Source organism: Clavelina lepadiformis, chromosome 4 (genome assembly GCF_947623445.1).
Source record: "Clavelina lepadiformis chromosome 4, kaClaLepa1.1, whole genome shotgun sequence".
Taxonomy (NCBI): Eukaryota; Metazoa; Chordata; class Ascidiacea; order Aplousobranchia; family Clavelinidae; genus Clavelina; species Clavelina lepadiformis.
This window is the reverse complement of record NC_135243.1, coordinates 23882457-23891053: the sequence shown is the minus strand read 5'-3', so window position 1 is coordinate 23891053 and position 8597 is coordinate 23882457.

The window sequence follows — 8597 nt, the reverse complement described above, 5'->3', positions numbered from 1 at the left end:
GTCGTTGCAGACAACTGGTCGACCCTGAATTTGTTTCGGGATGAAGACCAGGCCTGAACAACATTCGAATGGAAGATGATGATATAAATATACAAAGTCTTAGCAAAAATAGTTGTACTTAAAAATAAACTAAGACAATCTTTCTTTATTTTAGAAATTACAAAATGAAAATAAAACTCCTTCGACATTCATATCCCACTCTAATGCCATGACGAGCTTCCTCAGCTTTTCATTAATGAAGAAGCTGCCATTGACCTTCAACGTGGGGGAGGCCCTTATTAACCTCAAGAATCGAAGGGCATCCTTCAGAAAATTTCTCAAAAGAAGGTGGCTACAAGCGCTGCCTACATGTAGTCACTCTTGGATGATTTAACAAAAGTGAAGAAAGTTATGACAAATCCAATTTTTCATAATACTGCGCTGACCACAAAACGTATATGACAGTTACAGTTGTTTTATATTTTTACATTATTTTATTTCTCGTTGAATGGGTAACTCACTATATAAAAAAATGCAGTATGGAGAAGAGACCCCGGAGCCGAGGTGAGAAGAGCCCATGGGGAAATCTTCTAGACCTATCTGATAATCAAAAACTCGCAACGGACAAGTGCGGTCTGCAACATGCTCGTTGAAGAGCTTATACATGGCTGACCGAGAAAAAACGATGGATTATTCGTGTAAGTCACCACATTCTCCTTTCATGTAGAAAACTATTAAAAAAGGATGTTTTTAATGCAGGTGCACGATCACAAAACATTCTCAACATATGTCGATGCAACTATTGTAATGCCAGAATGGTTGAAGAAAGGGCTGGATAACCTTGTCAGATTCAACGGACAAGAGTGTAAGATTGTTTTTCGACATAAGGGAAAAAATCTTACAAGTTCCGCTGCAGCTAAAGCAATACAGAGGGTTTGGAAGTTGGCCGGAGGTCGCGGAAAATTTACATCAACTTTAAACCGGAAGTATTCGGCTACACAAGTAATTGATGTTCACTGTAATTAGACCTAGCAATAAAAATAACGAAATATCGCTAATAAAGAAAATATTCTGCAGCAGCATTTATATAAAAAAGTCAACCAGTGACGTATTTAAAATTTAAAATTTCATATCAGGTTAGATCTAAGAGACCGGACCGCCGCCTTTTGGTGGCCAAGCATATGGCCTATAGCTCGAGCACACAAGAGAGCTATTACGCGAACGCGCTGCAGAATATAGAGGCTGAAGAAGCCTATGAAGTCATGAATGAAATAAGGGAAAGTTGTTCAAATCAATTGAAAATATGTTTGTTTTATTAAAGGAATGTTCATAAAAAGAATAGGGGAGTAGAAACGAGCTACCTGACCTGACTTGCTGAATTTCTAAGTATTTTACTTCATCTGAGTAAAACTTCTGCAAAATGAAGTTTACAAATGTATTGCACTTAATCCTAAGGTAAGTTAACTTAAATTTTGCAGTTTGCTAAACTTTCAGATAAACCAGGGCAAAATTGACTAAAAACAAACTTGATTTTTTTCAATGCTTCAATGTCTTACAAGATTAATTTGAAGCAAGATTTACTGGTTTTTGGGTATTTTGGAAAAACTTGACATATTTCCTTTAAAACAAAAATCCCCAACCTGTGGCATATAATTTGCATTGCATTATTTTAACAACTATAGAACAAAAAAGTTAATTCTGTTTACAGCTTTAGTTTAGTATTAATTTATTACACTTATGCGTAATGTGCCTTATCACTAACGTTAGCTAACGTCTTTTAAGTGTCAAAAACTTGTATTGAACACATTTACTCATGCGTTTTAGAAGACCTTTAAATGAAGACCACCTCCTACTAATCAACTACTGTATTTAATTCGCAACTCGCATGTTTAAGAGGTTGGTTATCTCTGCGCTAAATATTTTCAGTAAATTCCACAGAAAAAGAAATGCTCAAAATCATTGCATTTACATTTTTCAAACTTTAAATGTTTTAATCTTCAAGTTTCAATCATGAATTGCAAAACTATATTAAATATGGTTGAATACTCTTGTGTATGATCGGAGATTAGGAAAAATATCATGCAGGATTCTGAAGCCAATGGAACAAAAGGGGGTAATATTGATAGTTTTAAGCAAATTTACAGATAAGTGGTTCAATGTCGGAAAATATATCAAAGTTATAGCTAACGACACCAAATTGTTGAATTTTCAAGTGTTGTACTTCATCTGAGTAATACTTCTGCAAAATTAAGTTCACAAATATATTGCACTTAATCCTAAAGTAAGTTTCCTTAAATTTTGCAGTTCGTTAAACTTTCAAATAAACCAGGGTAAAATTGACTGAAAACAAAACTTAACTTTTGCAATGCTTCGAACGCAATTTTATTTTTTACCTACTTTTAATTTGTCTGATTGCTTGGCCTAATATTATCACTATTATTTATTACTTTGGATTGGTTTATCACTGAGTAAAGATCAACAGATATATGGTGGAACACACAAGCACAGACAATTAACAGTGTTCTACACAAAGACACAAAAAACATAACATACGCAATAAGGGAAAAACATTTTCCGTCTTTAATTTTTTTTTATAATTTCAACTCCTTTCTTTCCTTTTTTGTTTTTTTTTTTCACTTTTTTTCTCTTTTTTAAATGTAATTATAGATTTCATATCTTTTTTAATAAATCACATAAATTTACCATTCATTTAAATAAAGCACAATCAACTAACGCAACAAATCAACAATAATTTAGAAATAGAAACTGTAAAGAAAAATTCAAGAAAATTGGAGAAACCATCGACAACTGCACTGGACCAGAACTAAGACATCTTCACTGTACCATGGTCAGGAATGCAAAGTCAATTGTCCATTTATGTCTTGAAATATGATCACACCGACAACTTTCCGTCTTTTTCCAGCGCATAACTATTTTTCATTAAATCTCCAAAGTTGTAATTGACTTTAACACAGATGAAGATTGACCGAGTTAAATGTTGTTTTGAGATGTTGTTTCTTTCATCGTATCATCAAAGGCACAATCATGAAGAATCTGAAGTTTTCAACCGAAACATAACAGTGATGAGAGTTAGTTGGGAGATTGCAACTCCTCCGGTATGAGTCCAGCTGATTGTTAACGATGTTAAAGTAGTGACTAAAATAATTATGTTTGCAACAGAAACACACAAATTCAGTAATCTTGGTTCTCATCGTGTGCAAACAACAGCGAGATGATAAGAACAAAAACGTTGTCGAATTATCCTTAATGAGTTAAAGCGGCATCGTGTGGTGAAATGTGCAACCTAGGCAAGCAAGCAAGTCAGTCATCATCCAGCAATCATCCAGACTTAGCTTTTTCCCCAAAGTTGAGAAATCTGCAGTTTTCGACGGAAACAAAAGTGTTGAGAGTTGGTTGAGAGATTAAATTGGGAAAGATCCTACAGATTTTGATCACTTTGGTACAAGTCCAGCTAATTATTAACAAGGTTGAAAAACTTCTGTCAAACTTTTCCAACGGATTTATAATGGCATTGTATGGTGGAATGCTGAGTCATGTCAAGCCAATGACTTTGTGTAATTTTTTCACAGCGTTTTGGATTCCACGAGAAGTTTGTAGAACTGGGAGCATAAGTGTTTACTTAACTGACTTTCTTCACTTGAAACTTTCATTCACATCAGAATTCTGCCATTGGCAGAACAGAATGTTTACAGCAGCAGATTGTGATAATGACCACTCAAGATAAGTCTGATGAATGGCCCAAACATTACCAGTGCAGTTGCCACAAAACTAAGATTAAAAGATAAAAACAATGGAGGTAAGAGACAAAATAGAAAGATGAAGCAACGGTGAACGTAATTTCTGAACCTACTAAAAATTAGTTAGAAGCAGCAATGGAGAAAACACAGAAATTTAAAGTGGCACAAAATGAGCATCGAATCCAAACAAAAGGAAAATAAACACACTAAGATGACATAGAACTAGCAATGAAACAAGCAGAAAGTAACAAAAACATGAAAATTTTAAATTTTGTGTTCCACCACAGATATTTTGTGCCTTAATAAACTTTGACTTATTTCAAAACCATTTTGATTTATTTACCTACAACGATGAATGCTTTTGTTAAAGTTCCTATGTTAATAGCAATGTTAGCAACAAAATCAATTTTTTATTGGTTGGTTACTCACCTATGCTGAATATACTTTCTATTTACTTAAGTTATTTCCTGATAAATCCATGAAGTTAAATGGGTTTGAATTCATTCTTAAAAGTTAAATATTTTTCAACGGTGATGTGGTTCCCTTTACATCTTTAGTAAAATGCAATAACTCTTACTATTTCATATAAAAACGTTTGCCTTGAGTTTACATTTTCATGATCTTTTTCACTCATACACAGAAAATCACAAACACTTGTGCTTAAGAATTTAACCACAGGTCTTCTGTACAAAATATTTCAAAAGATGAAAATCATGATTCTAATGAAAATAATTAGAGCAGAGACAAACTTGAACCTTATATTGCAAATTGAGTCAGATATAGCTTCTGTAATTTTAATCTTTAAATTTAATTCTAAATTTAATCTCTTAACAACGTAGACAACCGCAAAATGTTGCCTATAAACAGGTATTCCTAGTATAAACACATTCAATTTTTTAAAGCATTTATCAGTGTCACACATCTCAATGCGGTGGATTTTGGCCAACACAGGTTGGGGAGATCAGTTCTTATCAACACAATTATTTAGTTATTGCAAATATTGTTCTTTTATAAAAGAGCAATGCACAAAACCTTTATTCAATCCATAAAAATGCAAAGATTGAACTTAGTATGAATCTACAACTAGAAATAAGGAATGCACTTTGTAATTAAGGGTTGGAGTTTTAGAAATGTGTAAATGTCTTGTTTAATTGTCGATGAAGATATTCAGTGATAATACAAGACCACCTTTTCAGTATGGCGACGAATTTAAGGGATGGTTTAAAATTTCAGTCTTTTGTGGAAACGCTTGGTGGGTGTTGCATGGGAAAATCCACATGGTCTATCTGATAATCGAAAACTCGCAGCGGACTAGCGCGGTCCGTAATATGCTGGTTGAATGCTTCAACTCAACCTTCTTATGTGTCGGCTCGGTCTTCCAAGGTTAGCACTTGCTCAAGCGCTAGAAGGAAGGGACTGCGACAAGTTCAAATTGACGCAGAGCAAGCAAAATTTGAAGCACAGCTGACGTTTGACCAGGATATGATTGAAGCGAAGGCTGAAGCCAAGAGACTTGAGGCTAAAGCTTAACAAAGGATCCAGAGGAAGGAACTCAACTTTAAAATTTCAATGTCTCGTGCTGATGCAAGTGTGCAAAGGGCAACCCTGGAAGCCGAATCTGACGATGACTTGTTAGATACCTCAAGTTTGGGAAGTGCCAAACCCATTACTGCAGCCAGGAAGTTTGCAAACGTTCCAGAAGGATTGGCAAAGTCTAGTACGACCTATGGAAACCCATATCAAGTTACCTGTAACAAACTGGCGACGCATGAAGTCCATGCAGAAGAAACACCGAGACCAGATGAAGTGAGTAGGATGTCAACTTCAAGACCAACTGCCATCTTTCCCAAACAACGACGCAGATAATATCGGACGAAGGAATGGGATTGGCCTATTTTTTAACAAGCGTTGTTCCGGCCCCGTTCAACATCACAGGAAAAAAAATTAAGATACAATTTGCCTCTGGCGATAGTCTTACAGCAGCAGGATTTCAAATCACATTTGAAGCAAGTGAGCATTGTTATTTTTAAAACGTAAGATTTACAATTCTTGCTCAACCGTGGTTTTTATGATAGTTTGCCACAAGTTCCAACAACTCCACTAGGAGCAACCAAATTTTTTTGCGGCAGTCAAGGCCATGTCAATATTAAACCATAAAAAGGCAAGGATTGAACTTAGTATGAGTCTACAACTCATACGTTGTTTTCTATTTGGTTTGAGGTGCCTTAGTATTTTATGCCTTTGGCCAGAAGCACTGATAAATGTGATTATTATTAAACCTTGCCCGTCGTCGAAGGAGTTACATTCTACCGATGCCTGTACTGCTGTGTAGACGTGCCTAGTTTTCACTATTTTTTGAAATACAATTCTAAGTTAACTGCAGGTCTCTTCGAGCTAGCACTAGAGAAAGGCCGTAACATTTGAAAAATGAAAACATTAGAAAATTGTGGGAAAACCTATTTAACTTAAAAACTTCCTACATTCCATTTCAATACAATCATTAATGTAGGCCTATTCGTATATATATCAACTAAGGTATCTTATCGATGTTCATTATTTAGCCAAAATAAAGTACAGTGAGATGGGAATGACCACAGAACTCTCATACGGGTTATCCACCATGCAGGGCTGGCGAAACGGTATGGGATATAGCCATATCTTTGCTGCTTGATTTAAAGAATCTGGAAATTGGAGGAATCTTTGTTACTGCCGATGTTGACGATTTGTTGACTTGGAAGAGCAGCATTTCGTTCCTTTTCACATGTAGACTGTAAGGTGGTGGTTGCATAAGTTGTTAATATAGGCATATTCATATATTTCAACAAACCTATCTTATCGATGTTCATTTTTTAGGCAAGCCAAACATTCAAAAATACAATGAAATAGGTGGCACTAATGAGCTCAAATATGGCGCCTCAACCATTCAAAGCTGGCGGTATGCTATGGAAACTAGCCACTCCGTCTAAATTTGCCTAAACGGGCTACTCAAATGGTTGTTCTTTTCTGTTTCTTTTCTTTGCAAATGATGAAACATTTCGACCGAAGGGACAGTCAGACCTTTTTTTCTGAAACCGGCAACCACAATGAGAGGCCAGAAATACTTGGACTTCACAAAGAAGCTACAACTTCACATGTCGCTGCACAATTTTAAGGCAAGATAGAGCCAACAGAGTTCTTTAGTGGTCCTGCTAACACAGCCCAGTCTTGTTAACACTGCCCTAGTTATATGTAATCTTGATGCTGGAACTTAGAATCAAAAATTTTATCATACAAGTTTCTCAACAAAAAATTCATCTAAGGTTTTGTGCAATTTGTACCAAAATCATCCAACCATGACAAAGGAAAGTTGAAATCAAAATTAAGAATCAATTCTTAACACTTTGCGCAAGATGGAAGACTTAACTTATTTGACAACTGACAGTAATCCCCAACCTGTGGCCTATAAATTCCATCACAATGCCACATGTTACGCAACAGTTCCTATGGTATTTAGTGATTTCCAACCAAATTATTAGTTTATCTAGTGCCAGTATGTATTTGACAACTCTGTAAACAAAGACAAAAGCTTTCATTTCGTGTTAGCTTAATACCCTTATGCGTAATGTGCCCTAGCGCTACCGTTAGCTCGCATCTTGGAAGCGGAAAAACTTGTATTGAACAATAAACTAATGCGTTTTAGAAGACCTTTAAATGAAGACGACCTCCTACTAATTAATTATTTAATTTGCAGCTGACAAGTTTAAGAGGTCGGTCACCTCTGCTCTAAAGAGTTATTTAAGAGTTAACGTTTATCAGGATGGACAATATGAGAGACCTGCCTTGCACCCAGAAAGAGATTCCATTTGAAGCATTTAACGAAGAAAGTAAAACACTGGATGCCACGACCATCGACGAGAAATGTAAAGCGGAACAGGTTTGTTTTCCCATCTCATGTGGTTTGTGCGACTATCCTTTATAACCTGCTTGTTGTTTGCAGTATGATAATGCCCAAGCTGAAGTGGTGGCGGACGAGGAGACAGAACTGTCTTGCACCCAGAAAGAGATTCCAGTGGAAGAATTTACCGAAGTAAGTAAAACACTGGAGCCACGACCATGGACGAGAAATGTAAAGTGGAACAGGTTTGTTTTCCTAATCTACTGTAGTTTGTGCCAATATTCTTTATAACCTGCTTGTTGTTTGCAGTATGATAATGCACAAACTGAAGTGGTGGCGGACGAGGAGACAGACCTACCTGGAACCCAGAAACTGGTTTTCACAATCAAAGTGAGACCATATGTAAGTTGCAATGGACCTGAAACATCGCATGTTGTGAGTAAGAGCTAAAACATGGCTGCAAGACCAGGAAAGTAATTTCAAAAAACAGTCAAAAATAGTATTAATATTTTTCCAGATCAAAGGAAGATAGTGATAATGAACCGAGGGAGCCGAGTGAAAGAGGTGGAGGACCGAAAAAAAGACGGCCTCGACCAAAGAAAAAGTGTCCGTAAGTTCCACTATAATTTTGGCCAGCTTTTAAGTATGAATGGAAGAGAATTTAAAATATTTTCAGCTTATGGATGCTGCGTTTAACTTTTAAGTGTAAAAAAACACAAAAGCCAAACTTGTCCAAACCAACGAAATAATGGTGGTAGTAATTGTTGTAGAGTGTGTGGGGTCATGAATTCTAACATCACCCGGCATGTGAAAGATCTTCACCAGCAGACATACAAAGGGGAGGGCGAATTTGTATGTGAGATTTGCCGGAATCGTTTTGTTTCGCGTCTTGTGAGACGCCTTCGTGGCAATCGTCACGCTGGTGAAACCGAGGCCAAGGCGATGGCTCGGTCTTTAGATCGCCATAGGAAAACCGTCCCAATCGT